The sequence below is a fragment of the Callorhinus ursinus genome, unplaced genomic scaffold (assembly GCF_003265705.2).
Source record: "Callorhinus ursinus isolate GAN/ISIS: 27379988/994484 unplaced genomic scaffold, GSC_fseal_2.0 scaffold3, whole genome shotgun sequence".
Classification (NCBI taxonomy): Eukaryota; Metazoa; Chordata; class Mammalia; order Carnivora; family Otariidae; genus Callorhinus; species Callorhinus ursinus.
In genome coordinates, this window is record NW_027397065.1 from 24,222,583 (window position 1) to 24,245,339 (window position 22,757).

Here is a 22,757-nt window from a genome sequence, read left to right on the forward strand (position 1 = left end):
CACTTACCCTGTCCTTGGGGATTAAATAATGAAGCTGAAGCCTTTCTAATTAACAAGGAAAAAAATCTATTATCTATGACATTCATTTTTTTATGACATTTGTTTTCACCTCAGCCTTACAAAAGGAGAAAATGCAATGAATTCATTTGCAATAATAATTTGAAACTGTAAGTAGAAAACCAATATATATCCAATATTTTAAAATGTGTAATATGTGATGTAAATATAAATTATTTATAAATGGATTACATTATATTTGCAACAGGGGAACAAAGAATTCCTTGTCCAGTATAATACAAATAAGGAACAAGGTACCTTAGTGTAAATTGCCTTGGAAACTAGGGCGAAAGTCTGCCTTGACTTCTGCCAAGAATTTCTGCCATGACTCCACATAAGCGATCTTTGAAATACTAGGTGGCACTATCATTAAAGGTTGGTATCATCTTCAAGCTGGGAGTGGGGACATTGAGTGCTTGCCTAAATTGTCCCCAGACCCTCAGATTGGGGTAAAACCTGGGAGCCCTTAAATGGAAAGAATGTTTTTATAAAGATGGCACTGAGAAAGAAGTGTGAAAGTGTTTTCTGCTAGCGAGGAATTGGAGCCAACTTCCCCTGGCTTTCTCATGGCACACAGTAGGTTCCTAGGCCTGGCACATAGTAGGTGCTTGAAAACTATTGCCTGGATATGTATACCAGGCAGAGGAGTTGAGTTTTTATTGCCACTTCTGACACCAATCTGTCCATGACAGGTCAGGGCTGGCCATGGACCCAGGCTGATCCACTCAGTAACATCTGGGATAGTCTATTCACTACAAGGTTTCCAGTGGAGTTTAGGAACTTTTTGTTTGCATTCTTCCTCCAATGTCACAACCTCTTTCCCGACTTCACTCCAGTTGGTTTACCTTTCTTTCTTTTTTTTTTAAGTTCTTAATTTAGGGATGCCACTGGGTGGCTCAGTCGGTTAAGCGTCTGCCTTCGGCTCAGGTCATGATCCCAGGGTCCTGGGATGGAGTCCCACATTGGGCTCCTTGCTCAGTGGGGAGCCTGCTTCTCCCTCTGTCTGCCACTTTGCTGCCATTCCCCCTGCTTGTGCTCGCACTCTCTCTCTGACAAATAAATAAATAAAATCTTAAAAAAAGGTTAAATTCCAGTTAGTTAACATAGAGTGTAATATTAGTTTCAGGTGTACAGTATAGTGGCTCAACACTTCCAAACATCACCCGCTGCTCTTCACAATAAGTGTCCTCCTTAATCCCCATCACCTAATTCACCCATCCTCCCACCCACCTCCCCTCTGGTAACCATCAGTTTGTTCTCTGTAGTTAAGAGACTGTTTCTTGATCTGCATCTCTCTCTCTTTTTTCCCTTTGCTCCTTTGTTTTGTTTCTTAAATTCCACATATGTGTGCAATCATATGGTATTTGTCTTTCTCTGACTGACTTATTTCACTTAGCATGATACCCTTGCTCCATACGTGTTGTTGCAAATGGTAAGATTTCATTCTTTTTTATGGCTGAGTAATATTCCATTATATATATACATATGCATATATATGTATATATCTGTGTGTGTATATATATATATATATATTACATCTTCAAATATCAGCTTGCTTAGTCCTCTTTCCCTTAATGCAGCCCCAAATCATAGACTTTAGGAGAAAAAAGAAGCATTAGTGATTTTCTATTCCAGTGCTTTCATCTACCCATAGGAAAAAAAAATCAAGAATCAAACAATTACATGATTCACTCAAAACCACATAGCTGGTAAATAATATTTATGATCGTTAACACCTGAATATTTACTATGTGTCAGGCACTGTTAAAGTGATTTACAGATACACTTTATCCTTACAACCACTTGTGATGTAGGTACTTGTGATATATCAGCCTGCCTAGGCTACAGTTACCAGTTATTCAACCATACAATAATCGAGGTGTTGCTAGGAAGATATTTTGTTGATTTAATTAAAGTCCATGATCAGTTGATTTTAAATAAAGGAGATTGTCCTGGATCATCTGGATAGGTTTTTGGAATTGTTTAGGCAGCACCCACAAATGTGTAAGCCAATTCCATATAACAAATATATGTCCTACTGATTCTGTTTCTCTGGTTGAACCCTGACTGATATAATACTGCTATTATGTTCATTTTACAGATACAGAAACTGAGGAAGTAGAGAGATTAATTAACTTGTCAAAGGTCACATAGGCAAATAGTAGAGTGAGGGTTCGAAGCTCGGCATCCTGATTCCAAATCCTGGGTCTTGTCCACTGCTTCCTGTCCAGGCCACAAAATAACAGAAATATATTCTCTTGCTCCTAACCTAGTGATTTTTTTTTCCACAAAAAGGAGTCTATTAGTTATACATTAGCAACAAAAATTGCCAATTATTTAAGCTCTTTTGTTAATTTTTCCTGATATAAACATGAGCCACTTTGTCTTCACTCACTGATGAGTTCATATCTGTGATTTCTAATAGACTAAAAACAATTTACTCTCTAACAGAAATATCATTGGGTTGTCTATCATTCACAAGAAGAGTTCTGCTAGCCATAATGCTTGTGATTATTATAAATTTGGTAGTTTGACCAAGTATGGATATCAGATCTACAAATCAAACACAGAGCTATTATCAGGACCTGGAAAGAAACTTCACACAGTCATGAATTAAAGTTGCAAGAGAAAGGAAAGCAGTTACATACAAGGGAAACCCCATACAGCTCTCAATGGGTTTTTCAGCAGAAACTCTGCAGGCCAGAAGAGAGTGGCATGATCAATCCCAACTGCTAAAAGGAAAAAAATCTACAGCCAAAAATACTCTATCCATCAAGGCTTTCATTTAGAATAGAAGGAGAGATCGAGTTTCCCAGAAAAACAAAAGTTAAAAGCAAAACCAGCCATGTCCCTGTCACACATGATGCCATTGGCCTTTGGGTCCCAAATTCACAGTCCAGCCGCCCTCCTGCCCGAGTCAGCATGCACGGCCTGCCACCTGCTCAATGCCAAGTCAACACGCCTTTACCTCAGATTCCCAAGGGCTCAAATTGACACTCTTTCCCTCAAATTCCAGCCCCTGTGCTCAAGTTTGTGCACAAAAGTGGGCATAATTATAACAGCAGAATGAAGCAACCCAAACAGTAACACTATTTCTGTGGACTATAGAATGGATAAAAGGAGTGTGCTAGGCTGAGAACATCTCCAACAAGGACATCAAAGAATAATACATACAGCATGATTCTGGTTAGTAAAAAAAAAAAAACCTGGGAAGAATAAAACAAGGTGAAATCAGAGAAGAAGACAAACCATAAGAGACTCTTAAGCATAGGAAAGAAACTGAGGGTTGCTAGAGGGGAGGTGGGTGTGGGGATGGGGTAACTGGGTAATGGGCATGAAGGAGGGCACATGATGGAATGAGCACTGGGTGTTGTATGCACCTGATGAATCACTGAACTCTACCTCTGAAACTAATAATACATTATATGTTAATTAACTGAATTTCAATTAAATAAAGGAACCCCCCAAAAATAAAGTTTCCTTAATATTTTGTTTGCCAGTGTCAATCATTTGTTAAACTGAGGTAATACATAAATATTAAAAAAAATCTTTAGCTTTCTAAATAGATATTTAAATTTTACACTTTTAGTTGAAAATAAAGAACCAAGACCAGCCAACACTTTCAAGAAATAAGGTCTGAAATAAAAAAAAAAAAATAGGTTGCATTAAAGTGGAAATGATTTAAATTAAGCCAGCTGTCATTCCCTCAGATGTGCTCATTGTCTTTTCCTTACGGATTCATATAAAAAAAATTCAGAGAGTAGGGACGGTAAGAGTTCAGATGATCCTTAAAGCCCTTGCACCTTCTGACAGTACAAAAAGGTGAGAATTTGAAGCATTTTGTCAGAGGCGGGATTTCAAGAAAGCTTTCTATGAGGGTGGCACTCAGTGGTACCATACAGGAGAGAACTAGCCTCACCTTGTGGAGGGAGATGGAGACAAGATCTCTTTGAAGGAAGAGGGAAGTCAGCCATGACCTCCTTCTGCTTCCTACTTGGAGCTGGCCCCAGCTTGGTGTGTGGAGATGCCTCAATTTTAAGCCAAGTTCATGGTTTTGATTATTACAGGGGACTGGGCTTGTAAGTTCTGAATGAAGACTGTGCTGAAATATAGAATAACTGGAGGGTTGTTATGACTTGAGAGTGACCAGGAAACCCAGGTGATGCCCTGTTTTCCCTTCAGGGAAGGAGTTGGCCCTACCAAATAAATTTAAATGGAAACAAAGCGATTTTTTTAAAAACCCAAAGAGACACTTATATGAGACAAGTCTATTCTAGGTACCATTTACATGAGTTGCAACATTTCCATAAAGTTTAGCACCCTCCGTGCCCTCCACTTAGGATGCTTTCTTTTCCAGAGCACATAGCACTGTTCTGTTTTCTTGGAGCATTCTTTGCAGTTTAAGGTGCTTGAAGCTGCAAATTCTAATACCTGTTTCTTTCTCTGAAGTTATTCGTCATCCTGTGAGTTACTCTATTGACTGTCAATATGAAAAGAGAAAAATGCAAGCAAACAACGTATTCTTCTTGTTTGTCCCTCTACTTCTGACAAATCATTAACCTTCACAACTTCTTCAGCTGCCATACTTCTCAACTATTGCTACATTTTAAGCCTTTTAACTTCAAATATTATTTTGGGCCCCAGTGATGCAGCCAGTACTTCTCTACTCTGCAGGAACAAGCACCACGGTAGGTCTTAGCATATGTGGTTTTCAATCTGTTTCATGAGGAGTTAAGAGAATGGGAGATAGTTTTTTTTTTTTTTTTTTTTTTTTTATCAACACGCACCTACACACACACACATTTAGGAGGAGTTGCTTATGGATTTGTACTCAAACAGAAGACTATAAAAGATTGCTACTCCCCAAAGCAGTAATCCTACATAAAATTTACTTGCAATGTACCTCCGATGTTTGGCCTCATCTCCCTCAAATTTGTTCTTTTGGGTTCTTCCTTTCCTCTCTCCCTCCCTCTGTTCCTCCTCTCTTTCTAAAGCAAGCCTCTGTTCTAATGTGAGAAGTTATGTCTTTTCCTTCCTCTGTGGCAAGAACCCACCTTTGCTCGTCTCCTGCAACGATGCAAGTCTTTCACTAATGGAAGTTTCACAGAATCCCTTGCTGAGAAGGATGCGCTTTCCCTTTCTAATCCATAAAGGGAGATAATTGTCAAATGTGTAAACAGTGAACCGGGCAGGGCTACTGCTAGACCCGGTGATCTTGGATCTTCATTGTGCATCATTTTAAATATCTTGGCTCTGTCACCTTCATGAAAGAAAGAAAAAGAGATAAAGCAAAACAAACCCCAAATCCCACAGAAAGCAAAATAGGTTTCCATTACCTCAAGCAGCAAAAGAAAGCAATTGCGTGGGGTTATATATTTGGAAAAGCCTCTTTGCATTTCAATAGCTTGCCACCTGCAAATATAACCAGCAAAATTGATTTTAGGTTACATGGATAAGATGCAGCATCTAACTCAAGGGTTACAATACATGAAAAACATGTATTCATTAGCAGATTATAGCTATATTCTGTGTTTGTTACAGGGTGATAGCACGTGGGTATGGATAAGAAATATGATGCCCGGGGCCATATACGTGTTTACACCCCGTCATCCTTTCAGAGTTCTACTAAATTCTCCCAAATTGCCTTCTTTCTGAGAAAATTGTATTGCTGTTTACATGGGCTCCTTTCTCCTCTTGACAGTCGTCTGTTGGCAGTCACTGTCACAGAATATTACATTTTCCTCCCTTGATTCAAAAAGTCCAGGTCAGAGGCAGGATGGAACTAAGTGACACATTCATCCAAGGCTGAAATTTCTGACTGAGTTTTCTGGCCTGAGAATAACTGTGACTCTAAAAACGACCCCCTATTCTGGACCAGAAGAGTCAATGACCACTTCCATTTATTTTTAGTTTCCCCAGGTTTTTTGTTTTTTGTTTTTTTTTTTGTCTGTGACATGACCGACCTTGAGAAATCACTGCAAAGAAACGAAACAAGCTGATCCTTATTTTACCCACAGCCAACCTGGAGTCACCTTGAAAGAACATCCTCTAATGTCACCTAGTCAGAGATGAGCACGCTGCCGTGAGGGCATGGAGGCTCACGGGTAAAAGGACCAGCAATATCGTGGGCAGTGCTGGGGCTAGAACCCAGGTTAGCAGAGCTTCCCGTGCCCCTTCCCTGGGCTCCCTCAGTTTGTCCATCGGAGATGTCATGGACCCATCATAACTTCAAGGATCTGGTGAGCACTTGACCCACTTGTTGCATCTCTGGTGAAGTGGGGAATTATCTGGAAATGTAAGAAGGGATTAGCTCAGCAACTTTGTTCACACTGGTCCAGACCTGCCACTCTCTGGCTGTCCACCCCACAACCCCCATCCTTATTTTTATTTTAAGGCAAGTTTATTGAGGTATAATTTATGCACAGCAAAATTCACTCCTTTTTGATGCACAGAATGATAAATGTTGAGAAATCTATGCTGGTGAATAACTGTCACAATAATCAAGAGATAGAGTATTTCTCTCATTCCATAAACGGCCCTCCTGCCCCTCTGTAGTCAACTCGCCCCCTAGTCCCAGTGCCTGGCAAACTCTGATTTGTTTTCTTTTTCTATAATTTTGCCTTTTTCAGAGCATCATGTAAATATGTGCAGCGTTTTGTATCTGACTTCTTTTTATTGAACAGAGTGCTCTACGATTCATTCATGCTCTTGCACATAGCAGTATTTCATTCCTCCTCACTGCCCAGTGCTATGCCATTGCATGGATGTTTCATACTTGCTTATCCATTTATAACCGATGAACATTCTGGTTCTTTCCAGTCTAGGGAGATTATGACTACAGCTGCTATACAGATCTTTTTGTGGACATGGATCTTTAGTTATTTTTGGGGTAATACTTAGGAGTGGAGTTGCTGGGTCAGATAGGAAGTATATGCTAATTTTATAAGAACTTGTTAATTGGCTTCTAAAGTCGCTGCACCATTTTGCATTCCCAATGGTAATGTAAGAGACTTCCGGTTGCTTCACATCCTTGCCAGCACATGGCACTGTGCATTTAAAAAATTTTAGCCATATGAGTGAGTGTATAGTGGTGTCTCATCATTTCTTTCTTGGTAATGATGTTGGACACATTTTATGTGCTTATTTGTCATCCATATTTCTTCTTTTGTGAAGTATCTGTTCAAATCTTTTGTGCCTTGTTCAATGAGTAATCGATTTTGTTGTTGAACTGTCATAGTTTTATTTTGATTCACTTGGCTCCACCCTGAAAAAGGGGTACAGGACTTCAGGAAGCAAGAGGCAGAGTGTGAAGCTGAAGGTTTGTGGTTCAAGCTGCATCTGACACTTTCTGGCCTTTGGGGCTGTGGCCCTGGGGGCTGGGCTTCCTCCTTGAACCTCAGTCCTCAGAGCAGGGTGTCTGGTACCTGCTGCCGGGCCTCCCTCATGACCATCCTCTGCCCAGCCTGGGCAGTGGCTAGGAGGTCCTTACCCTTCTACCAGATGTGAGCGAGTTAGGTTCTTTGAGGTTTGTGCTTTGACTTCTGAATGTCTATCTTGACTGCTCATCCTTATGTCTCACCCTGTCCTAGCCAGCTGGCACTTGTGATCCAAATACAGCCCCACATTTGGTCTTGTTGAAGACCAAAGCATGTCAGTACAACACCGAAAGCCGTCTGGAGGCGGAGACTCCACTATTGCAGTGGTTTTGTTGTATGTCTCCTTCATCATTGAATCCTCTAAAAAAGTTAACATGTTTCTTGTGTCTATCTGCGGTACTCATCCCCTGGGGGTGCCCTCTCCCTCATCTAAATCCCACTGTCATTTCAAGACAAGTTAAAATCTCATTTTCTCTGTAAAGTTCCCCCTGACCTCCCTCCGTCCCCCCAATCCATCCCAAAAGACACTTGTTTGCTCTCTCGTGCTCTCACTTTCCTCTGCAATCTTTAGAAAGAACTAATTATTTCTTCACATTCAACACTACCTCCCACAGTTAGAGGATTTGTGGTATCTCTTACCTCTTGAGCACCTTGAGGAGTTTTTGGTTGTTTAATGTCTGTCTCACCTGCTTAATGGCAAACTCTTTAAGAGAAGGAACATATTGTCTTACTCATTTTCATACCCTCCACCCAGTGCTTTGCATGTAGTCAGTGCTCAATAATTGCTTGTTTACATCTCTGTCTAATCAAATTCTCTGCGTTTAAAGATTCTTTTCCCCTTCTTTGTGTTGTGCATGGAGAGTCACCAGCAGCTTTGGGGGGGGGGCAAAGGAGGGGGGTGAGGGGCTGTGAAGAAGGAGCAGAACGAGCACCATCTCCTTAGGCTGTTCCAGTTGAGGTGGTCTCCCCAGGGCCAACTAGGGTCTGAGTGTTCAGTTCCCCCAAATTCACGTTGAAATCCTAATGCCCAGTGTGACGGTATGAGGAGCTGCAACCTCCTCTTCACCCTCATGAAGAGGATAGGTGCCCTTGTAACAGAGAACCCACAGAGCTCCCTAGCCCCTTGTCCACTGTAAGGACACAGTGAGAAGTTGGCAGTATGCAGCCAGGAGGAGGGCCTTCCCCCGAACCCCTCCATGCCAGCTCTATGATCTCAGACTTCCAGCCTCTAGGACTGTGAGCAACAAATGTTTGTTGTTTATAAGCCACCCAGTTTATGGTAATTTTGTTACAGCAGTTTGAATGGACTGAGACAAGGTCTCTTCTCCCTGCTGAGGGACCTGGTTCCCATGCATCTGGTGACCCATGGCGCAGATCTAGTTTTCATCCATACCCAGCACCCACGCCCCTCAACACCTCTGCACACCAAAGGCCGCCTGACTGCTAGTTCCTGTCACTCTCTGCCTGAGCACTTTCTTTTCCTTGCTACAGAGCCTGTGCACCAGGAAGCCAGAAGTGCTGGTGAGTTCGTGCTCAAGGAAGCAGCTTTTAACCATTGACAGATGGGGAGTTGATGGATCAGTATCTCAGCTTCCTTGCCCCCTCCTCCCAAGGCGGAGTGACAGCTGTGTTCTACACTGTCCCCTGAGATCCGGGCAGGGCTGAGCCGCGGCCCCCCCGCCCTCTATTGGCTTCCTTCTTCTCCATCGCACCTCCCCACTTCCTTACCAGGGGTTCCTAGGGGCAGGCTCCAAATAACCTACTTGCATGTAAAACCTTGTCTCAGGGTCAGCTTCTGGAAAAACCCTCATCAGGACAATTTGTTTTCCATTCTTTTGGACATCTTCCCCCATATGTCGAAAACAGAAGCCAAATCTTTTCAGAGCAAGCCCTGGTTGATGCCAAGAGAGGCAGAAGGACTGACTCTGGCACTCTAGTATCAGGCTTTTCTGAGTGGTCCACGCAGCCCGCTCTGGGCTGCCTCCCACTGCTTCCAGCAGATTCCAGGTCTGGTCATTTCTAAAATGCACAGCTGGCTACAGTAGCACCTAAGAGGATTCACTGGGTCTGGCTCGACGTGCTTCATACAAAACCATGCAGCTTCAGATTCTCTGACAGAAGTGGCTGTAGATAGACTGCATTTCCATAAAATTATCAACAACCTTCACCGATGTAGAAACCAAAGCAACTGTTTACATTCACAAGATTTGCCTAAGTACTTTCCTAAGCTAAATAGTTGGGAACATTTTATCTAACACACAGGCAGAATGCTTTAAGAAAATCAGAAAATATTCTTTCATTAAGTAAGGATCAGTCTAGGATTAGTACAAGCCTATTCTGAGGTATTCACTTAGGAGCCCAGTCTACTTTTAAGACAGTAAAATTTCCTTCTTTACTGGTCTATGTCATGTTTGAATCCATAAAGCAGTATGACCCAAATTTGACATTTTTTGTCAGTATAAAATCATGGTGTTCTGTAAGAATTATAAATGATTCACTGAAGGCTAGTAGCCAGTCTTCTCTTGAAAAATGGAAATCAATGTCTAGTGTAATTTGCAGCACTCTTAGAAATAAGACAGATTCTATGGGGCGCCTGGGTGGCTCCATCAGTTAATTAACTGCCTTTAGCTCTGGTCATGATCTCAGCGTCCTGGGATTGAGACCCACGTCGGATTCCCTCATCAGTGGGGAGTCAGCTTCTCCCTCTCCGTCTCCCTTTGCCCCTCTCCTCGCTTGTGCTCTCTCTCTCTCTCTCAAATAAATAATCTCTAAAAAGAAAAAAAAAAAAGAAATAAAACAGATTCTATACAAGTGACCAGAACCTTGCCTGAAACAAGCTTGAGTATATTCAATCCAGCCATTGTTGTTATTACTAACAATGGATGGAGCAAGTTCTTAGAAGGGATTGGGAATGCTGGATCTACAGGGCAATGAGAACCCTCTCTGACACACTGTAGTGTTAGCATCAACCACTGTACTCACTATCTAGGGGGGTCGCATATTCAGGTCTAATGCGGTGTCCCTAGTTATTGAGAACGCTTGGCTCACTGTCACTAGGGACTTGCACCTCTTTTGGTCTGATCTGGTTGGGTCTGGGAATCTCTTTTAATGTTGTTAAGTTTGCTGGTGTTCATCTATGTGTTGTGAATTTATTGTCTTCTTCACGATCAGATTCTTTACTCACTTGCAGAAAATTCTCAGCTTCTGTATATTCAGTTATTCCATGTTTACTTTTTAGTCCAGAATCTTTACTCGATGGCTGAGAGTATTCTACTTTCCTTCATTGTGTGCAACAATGTACGGGCCGCTGGTTACTCACAACCCAGAATAGCCTCTCTGTGCTGTACTATGGGGCAGACTGGCTCCCTGTCTGTGTGTCCCCAGGCGGCCACCAGCGCTGCCATCATAGGAAGGCTTATCATGCATGCTTGCTTTTAGGTGGGGGGAAAGGAGGATCCAAGGCTCTTAAGATTTTTTAAAATGTACTAGAATAGGAATTCCAGGATGAAATATCCCAGTTTGCATGATACAGAGTGATTCTTTCCCACCTGCATTTTCTGTAAGATTCTCTTTGAAAATCAAGCCATTAACATTGAGATATCTTATGCTGACAAGTATATTCCCTTTGGATCAGGTCTTTGGTGGTCAGAGCTGAGCTCTCTTGAAATCACAGGGAGTTTGGAGTTTAGGTCAAACTCATTTATGTCTCCGTAAATGTCTTGCTTGGAGATGATGCTTGTTGTTAAAACAATTAAAGGCAGAGCAGATGCAATAGATCTTTAGAGAAAAAAAAAGTTCCCTGGATAATGAAAATCAATTGGATAATGTTAATGTGGAAATGGCTTTCAGAAATGGTTAGAGTGGCTTATCATAATATTAGTCACAGACCTCAGAGGACATTAAGAAAATGTTATGCATGTATTAGAGTACAGGGAGTCTTTTCTGGATCATAGAACTTTAGATATAGGTGACCTGTCATTTCTTAGATTTGTTTAATGGCTCCAGTGCTCAGAATCCTACTGAATGGTGAAACTTAAGCTTCTTGAATGTGCGGGGCCAGCCAGAAACATTTCCCTGCACTTGTTCGCTGGATCTCAGCAACAGGTCAAAGGCTAGGCCAGAATCATGTACCATCTCATATTAAAATCACATCCTAGTTCAGGGCCTTGTGCTATTGATTATTCCCTCCTTTTTTCCATATCATCAACCTGTTCCTTGCAACTGGCTCCTTGCCTTTAACGTTTAGCATTTTAAAATGCTTGAGGCTCAGCATAATACCCTCCAGTTCCATCCACGCCGTTGCTGAGCGAAATAAGTCAATCAGAGAAAAACATGTATCATATGACTTCACTGATATGAGGAATTCTTGATCTCAGGAAACAAACTGAGGGTTGCTGGAGTGGTGGGGGGTGTGTGGGATGGGGTGGCTGGGTGATAGACATTGGGGAGGGTATGTGCTATGGTGAGCGCTGTGAATTGTGCAAGACTGCTGAATCACAGATCTGTACTTCTGAAATAAATAATACATTATATGTTAAAAAAAAGAAGAAGAAGCTAGTAGGAAGGGAAAAATGAAGGGGGGGAAATGGGAGGGGGAGATGAACCATGAGAGACTATGGACTCTGAGAAACAAACTGGGGGTTCTAGAGGGGAGGGGGGTGGGGGGATGGGTTAGCCTGGTGATGGGTATTAAAGAGGACACGTTCTGCGTGGAGCACTGGGTGTTATACGCCAACAACGAATCATGGAACACTACATCAAAAACTAATGATGTACTGTATGGTGACTAACATAACATAATAATAATAAAAAAAGACAATAAAAAAATAAAACGCTTGAGGCTCTCCTGCCTTAAAATTTAAATGCTTCACTCCACCCCCTTCTTTTCATAGTCAGGCTTCTTAAACTGACTGGCTCCAGTCCCTTACCTCTCATTCATTCCTCAAGCCCGCATGAACACTTCTCTTGCCTGGATCACAAATGGCCTCCTTGTCATTGAATACAATGGACACCTTTCGGTCTAACTTTCCCTTGACCTCTTGGCCACTTTTGGTGTTGCTGACATCCCTGGGATCTTCCTGGGATGGGGTAGAAGCTGGGAGGTTGAGGAGGCAGCTCCCTCGGACACCAAGTGAAATTATAAGAGGTAGGGGTGTGCAGAGGGAGTGGGAACTAGGGGGTATGAGGGTTCAGAGTCATGGGCGTGCATCACCCCTTCGCAGTTGTGCCCACACTGATTCGGGAAACACAGCCCAGTGCCCTGTGCTGTTTGTGGCAGGGAGGAAGGATCATGAGTGGCTTTGTAGTACCTGTTTTTTTTTCCTTTCTCCTTTTTAAAATTCACCCAGTTGACTAAGGATAAGATGACAGTTTCCAGGCAACACACAAAAATAAGTGCAGCATCCTTCTCTTTGAATTTCTGGTAAGTGTATCAAGCATAATATGCTACATTATAAGCAAACGTTTTTAGCTGCTAAAACTAGACAGGTTAGGTATCATGTGTTGGGAACAGTCACACATCCTTCCTCCACAGCAGCCCACTGCCAGCTTCATGAAATTCTATAAATAGCCATAATTTCTTGATTTACAGACTATGCTTTCACCCCTGCCAGTATATCTGTCTCCACCATGATACGGTAGCCATGACTTCTATCCAAGTAGCTTTCTGAGGTGCCTAGAGGGGCACTCATGAATTTGTTTTCTTTACAGTCTTTTTTTTTTTTTATTTCCTAGACAGAGCTTTTGGCATATAGATATATGAGGCCATAAATGGTGTTCTTCTCAATGGTGTTCTTTGCACTCTCCTTCTCATTTCCTCCCAAGCACTTAGGTAGCCATTTTGTGGTTGCACCTTTTCCATGTAATGCCTACTGTTGAGCAGCATTCTCTGCTAGAAACCCCCTTACACACAGTAGTGCTTAATGTCTCGGTTGAATCTGAAACCTCTCCCCACCTCCACTGACGTTCATTCTTCCTTCCTGGTGTCTGCCTTGAATGGCTGCTCAAGAACACCTGCGTGTTCAGCTAGAGCGCTGTGTTTGTGGAACTGACTGTTCTACAGGACAGTGTTTCAAGTGAGTGCAGACCGATGTCATGTCTGCAGTCAGGGCAGGCCACCTCAAAGCACTCCCTCTTTTCTGTTACAGTAAAGGAAAATGTTTTCTGCTTTGACTAAAAAAAAGAAAGAAAGAAAGAAAGAAAGAAAGAAAATGCAAAGACTTTACAACAGCTTAGAAGGCCATTTTCCTGTTATCACTGCACAAACCTCCTGCTACTTGCCCCTCTCGCTTTGCTCCAGCCACATGGCCTTCCTGTTGTCCCCAAGCACTCCTGCCTGAGGATTCTCCAATCCCTCTGCCTGACTGCTCCCTCGTCCCCCCCCCCCACCTCGCTGGGCTTACTCTTTACCTCCATCAATTCTGATCAAATGTGATCTGAGCCCCCACGACCTGCACACTCTGCCGCAGAACTTCCAATGCCCTGAATTCTTGCTCTATTCTTTTGTCCATAGCAAATGATATAATTTATTTATTTACTAAGTTTATTGCTCATTGTCTGTCTCCCCAGTGCCTTGCCAAGAGCGCAAGGAGGGCTGTCTCTTCATGCTCTTCAGTGCATATCCCGCGTGCTGAGAAAATGGCAGGCGTCTGGTAGCTACTCGTTTTTGTTTTTGTTTTTTTAATTATTATACAAATATATTAATGAGAGGGAGGTGGATATAAAAAAGTAAAAACGCATTATTTCCTGTGTAAGTAAATTTCAACTGGTTGTCTTTGCTTTTTCTCACAAATGTCTCCAACTCTGTCTCGTGTCTTCATGTTTTTTCACAGCTCAGAGGAAAACTGGTGCTCGGAACATGACTGAAGAGTTTCCATTGCCAGAAACTATAATTTTGACAAAGGATCATGTGGTGGGGCGGGTTTGAAAAGGAGGAGTGGGTGACACCCCAGATGAAAAAATGAGTTGCAGGGATATAGATTCAGGAGATAGCCCTGAAGGGTGAAGCGTCGATCTACTGAATGGCCAAAAATGAACTCTGCTTCTTGTTTGGAAGGGTCCCAGGCAGGGAAGTTTATTGCTCCTGCTGCCACTGCATTTGCCTTGAGTAGTGATGGACCTCAACCGTGCTAGCAGAGCCAGAGCAGGAGGGCCAGGAGACTGTGCCAGTCGTCCAGGTGCACACAACAGCTGACTGCATGGAAGAGAGGCCCCTCATAAGAACATGACAGGAACCTGTTTGTGATTGTATCCAGGTTGTGTGGCTGCTGACACTGTGGTTCCTCCTGGAGGTCAGTGTGTTATGGTATTGACAATGAACTCATCCAAGAGTTGTCCTCGCCTCTTAGCACCCTCTGGGCTAGAACTCATCACTCTCAACTTCCCCAAACTGGGAACAAGAGCTTTACTGAGCAGTGAATTGAGCCAACCATTCTGGAGCAGCTTCTCTGTGCCAGACCTGTGCTCAGTCATGCGAGGCATGAGAGAGCCATCAGGGTGGTAACTGCCCTCAAGACTTCTCCTTGAGGGAGAAGACCATTGTGTACACAGATGATCAATACAGTGGCCATTGAAGATGGTAATAAAGTCTTTAATCTGATTGTTGAGAGGTGGTTTCTATTTGGAAGAATCAGGGAGGCTTTTGTAGAGAAGGTGGTGGCTGAGCTGAAATAGGAGAATAAGTAGGTGATGGGTGGCTCATTCTTGGCAGAGGGGACCACATGGGAGAAGACGTGACATTGGGAAGGGAGAATAGGGCAGATTTTCCTTCAACAAAATGCATAGTGCTCTCCAGGAGCCGTAGAGGGTGATAAAGACAGAGAGGAAAAGAGCATTCAAATTGGGGAGGACCCCTGGCAGCAATGACACATCACTGGATGTTTGTGAGCAAGTGTCTAAATGGATCAGTGTGAAGTTTCCCCTTACATGTTGAGATGAGGATACTAAAAGGAACCCGCCCCCCCAACCCTGGGAGGATCCTGCGGAGTCCTGAATCATTCTCGGGTCCAGCTACCGTGATAGACAGGGGACATCAGAAAGTAACATGGAATATTACCGAAGCCCAGGAGGCCGCTCCCTCTGCTTCAAGCTTTAGATCACTCCAGCCAGGTTCTCTCAGGACCTTGCTGAGATGGGAGGCCACAGGCCCTAGAGCTGAAGGAAGCATATCCAGGCCTGGGACAAATAGCAGTCATATATCTGAAACTCATGTTCTCTGAATAGATTTTTTTTTTTTTTACCTCAAATTGTTTCTGCCAGCTTGCCAATTTCTTTTTCTGCTTTTACATTAAGTTAAATGTTTTTTTTAATACAACCTTTAAAAGGAAACATAATAGACATACCGAATAAAAAATAAGCAGAAGGGAGCTGTAAATCATATTTCTAAAAGTAGTAAGATAGAATAATCACATCCATTTGAGAATCGTGGTCACAAAGGCATCATCTAATGTCTTATTAGATAGTCCTCTTCAAGAAATAAATATAGATGTTGACAATTTTGTTGCTTTCTGTGTATGTCATCATGGGCCTGACTTCTTTAGAGGTTACAGGGCATGAGAAGAAAAATTGCTCTAAAAATAATCCTCTGTCATTTTTCAATTTTTAAATAAAATTGGTTACTTGGCTCAGAAAGTGCTGCACAAGAGATAAATCATTTTTAAGAAACACTGAACTGCTATTAAATTTTTTTCTTTATGTGGTAGACATTCTCACTTTAAAAATAAATATATACTTTACAAATTAAAGCATAGAAGGAGCATTTGTTCTACCAAAGTTGACAAGAAAACATGTTTAAAGGAGCATACCATCTGTTTCTCTGCCTTATGTTGACATGTCCTTGTTCCTTCGTATGTACCTACACGCCTCGATGTATATCATGCATTAATAACAGACAGTATGACAGATGCTCCCATTTTTGCTGCTTTTGGAAAAATGTAACAGATTGTATTTAGCTATTCCATGATTATATTGTCTCATGTTGAACAACCACTGTAGGCTTGCGCTGTTCTGTAAGTAGCCAAAGCTAACATCAACCCCTTTCTTTTTCCCTTACCTGAGGGCTCTGGCTATGGAGCTGTATTTTAAAACCATGAAGGCTGTTTTAGTCCATTTGGGATGCTATAACAGGATACCTGAGAGTGGGTAGCTTGTAAACAACACAAATGTATTTTTCACTGTTCTGGAGACAAGGAAGTCCAAGATCAGGGCTCTGGCAGATTCTGTGTCTGCTGAGAGCCCATTTTCTGGTTCACAGACTGCCATTTTCTTTCTGTGTCCTCACAGGGTAGAAGGGGAGAGAGAGCTCTGTGGGGTCTTTCTCATAAGGATATGAATCCCATTCATCAGGGCCCCAACCTCATGACCTCAGCACTTTCCAAAGGCTCCATCTACGAATACCAACCCATCAGGGATTCAGTTTCATCATAAATTTTGTGGGGACACACCATTCAGTCTCTAGAAAATGTATAGCAGCCTTATCTGGCCTCCTCAGACATCTTTGTTCTCTCTTCTGTAAAAGGCCTTAACAGGAATTTGGGGTTTTAAAATTTTTACAAATTTTGATTAATGACCATGTGTCCAGAAATACTTCATTCTTAATTTAAAAATATTGTGTATATGCACACATGTGCATGCTCTCACACGTGCACACACACCAGGATGAGGTTGCATTTTTCCTTAAAGACATTTGGCTAAAGTCCACAGGACCATCCTGGTATCTGAGGTAAAATCCAGTTTAGGTTTGCTTTCAATCAATCTACACATTTGTTTCAGTAATGCCACTCAGTTCTACTCACACACAACTTTGTCTTTCCACAGTAGATCTTTGGAGTGTCGCTACTTAGTTAAAAAGCAATGACTAATAAGATTTACTGTTTTAATACAGTTACCAGATAGACGCTCAGTATGTGTCTGTTGGTGAGAATTTATAGACCTGGTTTGACAACTCTGCCCCTCCACAATGTGTAGATATTTTATAATGTGTTATTGGATTCTGGCTTCTTTTGCAGCATAAATGCATTGATTAGGTTACATTAAGGGTTCTGTTTAATGCAATCATAGTTTCATTTTCCTTTTAGTATAAACACCTCTGATGAACATAATGTATCATTCATTTAAGTGTGACATTTCCCTGCTTCCCTTCCACCTTGTCTGACCTTTTACATATCCACTGAATACTGTTCCACTGCGGGATATGAACAGCCTTTCCCATGGCATGATGAATCTAATCAAAGATGTGTCCTCAGAGAACATGGAAATATTGATGCTGATGTTCAAGGAGAAACAGTGTGGTTCAGGAAGCTGGAGGGAAGAAGGAATTAGGGAGCATAAGCCATTCTGAGGTGTGTGTGTTACTAGGAATATGACCTGAGTAACTTATCTTACAGTCCCAATCCAACAAACATAGCCTCCAGGGAACCATATTTTCAACCCTCTTTACCCTTCTGCGTGATGCTCAGAAGAGTCCAGAAACTGCCATATGAAGAACAATGAAACTGCTGAGGAGCTCCCTCTCTTCCTTCCCTTTAGCGACACACACACACACACACACACACACACACACACACACACACACACGGCTAACAGAAAAGGAAGGAGAAAACTGGTCCTGGGTTGTTCCCGGGAACAAGTTAGTATCAAAGTGGGGAAATGCAAAAGGACCACGTTTAGCATTATAATAATTGCATGTAATATGTACATGGACTTGCCCACTAATGGAATGAATGGGCTCGGGAACTGCAGGGCACCAATGCTTCCACAGGAACCACTAATGTGCTTCTCTATTGGAGGATAAAATCGGCCGAGATCAGTGGTTCTTGGAGCCGGCTTTACTTCAGAATCACCTGGAGAATTTCTTTCAACTTAAGATTCCTGGGCCCTACTTCAGATTTACTAACCAGAATATCCAAGGGAAGGCCCTAAATATATGTCCTGTCATAAACTCCACAGGTGGCTCGGATGTGCACCAGCAGTGGGTAGCACTTGGAACATAGAACTCTCAGATGCCACTTCAAATTGAACTTCTACCCATGTATTCACAATAACTGCAACAGCAGTAACAGTCATAAAAACAATAACCGATGTGATCAGGTATCTGTTCCTCTTTCCACATCCAACCTTTGCTTTCCTCCATCTTGGATTCACTTTCAGCCAGGATCTCTCCAAGGGATGATAAACTGACAACTAACACATGGTTCCTCCAAGTAATACTCATTTGCCAAAATCTTATATTTCCCATAATATGAATAGAGACATGAAACCAAGCAGGAAGGAATATTTAAAGAATTATGTGTTAATAACCTGAGAACAGTATAAGACAGGTTAAGTTTGGTTTAGACACAAAGACAAGCACCGTGTCACTAAAAGGCATCACACACCTGGAATATGCTATTGTGCGTATATGCAAACATTCCTTTCCAGGAATCTCTGGAAACCATGTGGGGTCCTACATACCCAAGAGGACTGAGTCTTATCTACAGTTCAGAGACTCCTACCACCCTAAATTTTGTATTAACTTTCAATCCCCAAATGCATCTGCAACTCCAACAGCTTTCTTAGGTCTAGTTTCAGTGTCTCTCTGGGATAGGGTGTGTCTGTACCTGGTGGCAGGGGTTGTAATAGCAGTGTGGCCCAAGGCCTGGCTTCAATTTTCATGGTTTTCTTTGAAACCAGGGCACAGGAAGATGATTGGACTTTTGTAGTTGTTTTGTTCATTCTTTTGTTTATTACTCTTAACTGCCTTCTCTAGAATGAGAAAGTTAAATTTGATTGGTTCAAGGATGTATATCCAATACCTATAACTTTTGTTGAATGAATAAATCAGAAAAACAATTGGTTTGAAAACTGGAAACAGAAGGGAGATTTATGGCCAAATTGTAGATGCTGCTTACTTTCTCTGCAGAGACTTTGCATGCACTTAGGTCCACCTGACCAAACACAAGGTCTCTCTCTTCCCTTCTGGGGAGAGAGCCTCTGGGAGGTGATTCCCAGAATGATGAATACCAAAGAGTTTGTGGTCTTCAAGCAGTGCTTGCCTTGGGAAGAGGTCATTTGGTTGAGGTCATTAACTTCAACAAACTAAGTCAAAGACCATTGAATACCATCCTGCCAGGAAGCTGGAAAGGTGTGAGTGGCATGCAAAGTGTGAAGGGCTGTTCACTACACAGAATATCTAGATGTTCCCTGGGAGTGTCCAAGAAGCTCTATGTTGTGAAATCAGGGAACTGAAGATAGATGTTTAGTGGTGTCAGTGGAACCAGGTCAACCAATCAGAAGCCTTTCAATCTCCAACTCCTCCTCCTCCTTCTTCTTCAGAAAAAAAAACATGTTTATTTTCTGGAAATATATATTTAAAAATTCCTCACAAAAGATGCTATTCTCTCATTTCCCCATCTTCTTCCTCTTCTTCAACATCCCCGATACAAAGGACGTTATTACACCTTATTAAAACTTCACCCAAATGTCCAGACAATGCTTCATCTATGTATTCTTCTGTGTTTGCAAGCTGTATGTTCATATAGCCATCGATAGATATCAGGTAGGTAGCCTTTGTACTTCATTCCTCACTTGAGTTTCACCATACTGGCTTTCCTGTGAATCCCCTGAGGAAAGGTTTGGGATTGAGGAGCAAACTCATCTCAACTACAAGCAACTGTTGGGGGCCACTCACCACCAGCCCAGCTGTCGTCTATCCCTCGTGACTGGAGTAGCTACAGCTGGGCATAAATCCTCCTTTTTACTTTCTCATTTATCTGTATTATTTTTATCTGTAAAATTTTCTTCTTTGGACATGTTAATGTTGCAAATGAAAAATATTTTACTGCTTTTTCCTACAAAAATTCCAATTTATTGAACCTGCCTTGCCATTTCTAAGATTGTATTTGACAGAGAATGCCCTGTGTTCATGAGAATCAGTTGCAGGAGTAATCTAGGTGGTGGCCTGAGAGCCAGGAGGGGGTAGTTTGGAGACACCATTCCACAGGTAACCTGTCCTCCCTGGGAGCTGCCAAGTGGTCTTCACTGCACCAGCACAAATTATTTTTGGATCCAACATTCTACAATTCACACTTAAACAAGAGACAATGGAACGAACATCTTGAAAACTTTTAGAGAATTTCTTTTGCCATCTACCATCTAAACATGACAGACCAAATCTTCTGAAGAGTTTTCAACACCCACAGCCTGGCAACTAAGAGGAGGAAAAAAAACTCATGCACAATATACACTTTCAAAAGTATTTTTAGTTTCTTCCATGAAGTGACATTTTATTTTACTCTTCTTAAAAACATTTAACTGTCAGCAATGGCTCATGTCTGCTAAGTTCTGTAATTCCTATGAATAACTTGTTTAGTTTTTTGAGACAATGGACAGCTTCATCCTAATTTGTTTGTCCAAGTTATAGCCGGCTCAGAGCAATTTGGTGTGGTTGTGAAACAATGGAAGTTTACCAACGGGAGTGGTGGAATCTGCTCTTCTAAAACAGAGTCCAAGTCCTAATCTAGAATAGGATATACTTAGATCTACCCAAGTTCATATATATGAGATCTATTAGTGTCCTTTGCGGGGGTGATGGCAGATCCAAAGTGGGTAATTTGAGGTTAGTTTTAAAAATGTATTACTTATAATGGTGTGGGTAGGGTTTGGGGAACTAGTAAGGAAATTCCCAGGGCTAGCAACAGCAGAGAGTCACTACTCCTAGGCCTTAGATAGATGGAACAGTTATAGAAACTCAGAAAGAGTAGTTATATAAAGAGAACTTCCTAGTCCAGACCTCATTTTCTTGCCCACCTTCCAGTCTCCTGCCACTGCCTCTCATTGGCCAAATTTTTCAGAAGTCAGATAACAAGAGGCAAGTTGATATGGCCTCCTGGGGCAGGATGGAGAAGGGTGGACAATGGATTCCAGGGCAAATAGAAGATATGCAGTAGATGGAAATTGAAGGAGGCTAGGGTAGTCAAATGAGTGCTCTTATTCATCTCTTTGTTCATTCTTTCATTCATCAAACATACATCAGTTAAGTACCTTCTGTACTTGAAAGCACTTTGGAAAACACAGGTGAAGGATGATAAGTTGTCTCTTCTCTCAAGGAGCTTTTATTTTTTATTGAATGTGCAAACAAGGCATAGCCATGTAGAATGTCATAAAACAAGAGTAAACTTGTTTTTAAACTCACTGAGAGTAATAGTATGGCAGAGAGTATCAGAGGTGGGGCAGTCAGTGTGGGTGCTAAGGGAAAGGTGGGCTCAGGGGAAATATAAGAGGATTTTAACAGGGCTTTGTGGGACTCAAGGGAGAGTCTTAAAGCCTTTAGTCTCCACCTCAGTACCCCTATGGAGTAATGGACTGGCCTAGTGATATCTCAGTGAATTCTAGGACTATATAAAAACTAAATATATGTACCACTTTTTTTAATTGAGTACTTATAATGCATCACTTATTTCACATGATATTACATGTGAAGCCTTATAATGAGATTGCTGAAATGATTGTTATTTTTCATATTTTACTTATGAGAATAAGTGAAATTCCAAGAGGTTGAGTGACTTATCTAATGTCAGACACCTGGTGTTAGAGAGACTGGGATTCAAAGCCAGGCATTTCTGGCATAAAATTCTAAGCTACTAACCTCTTTAAATAGTGACAATAAAGGATTCAGCAGTGGTGCCTGCCTTGGATATAAACATTGTCCTCGAAACACCCCCATGTTTTCTCAGATAACTGGTAGTTAGAACTTTCTTCTTATTTTAAGAAGCTGCTTGACTTATAATAGGGTGTGTTTTCACAAGTGCTGCCTGCACTTAGGTATAGTATTGGCCTCTGAGGAGGTCTGAACAGAAGTGCTATTGTTGTATCTTTCCTATGGAAAACCGTCTAATGACTTCTCATTATGCTTGGAATTAATTCTTTGAACTATATGGGCAAATGATCTGGCTTCTCCTACCTCTGATTTGATCTCTTACTATCCACCACTTACTCTGCTCCAGCCACACTGGCTTTCTTTCTTGTCTTTGAATAAGCTTTGTTCTTCTCACCACAGGTTATTTGCCCTAGGTGTTCTCTCTGTCTAGAATCCTCTCCCCACAAATCTTCACAAACTGGCTCCTTTAGTTATTCAGTCTCAACAGAAATGTCAGATTCCTTTTCTGACCATGTCCCATAATGCCCTCCTACTCAATCTGTAGAACATCATCTTGTTTAATAATCACTGTAACACTCATCTTTTGGTCTATTTATTCTCTGTCCACAGAATGCTTGGAAACTTTCAGTGCCTTATGCAATGCTAGATAACCCCATGTCTTGGATAGTGTCTGGATCCTTAAATCTTTGCAA

At 41.8% G+C, this 22,757-nt stretch overlaps 1 long non-coding RNA gene and 1 pseudogene across 1 annotated transcript in view; both read right to left on the bottom strand.

Annotated features, from left to right (window-relative positions):
• Window positions 1-5,952: 5,952 nt before the first annotated feature.
• Window positions 5,953-22,757, bottom strand: part of LOC141371780 (uncharacterized) — a 38,332-nt gene continuing 21,527 nt past the window's right edge. Inside the window, exon 3 of the long non-coding RNA XR_012377007.1 lies at window positions 5,953-6,344. This is a non-coding gene — a long non-coding RNA (uncharacterized lncRNA). The remainder of the gene's footprint in view (window positions 6,345-22,757) is intronic.
• Window positions 19,487-20,064, bottom strand: LOC112819685 (small nuclear ribonucleoprotein F pseudogene; annotated as a pseudogene).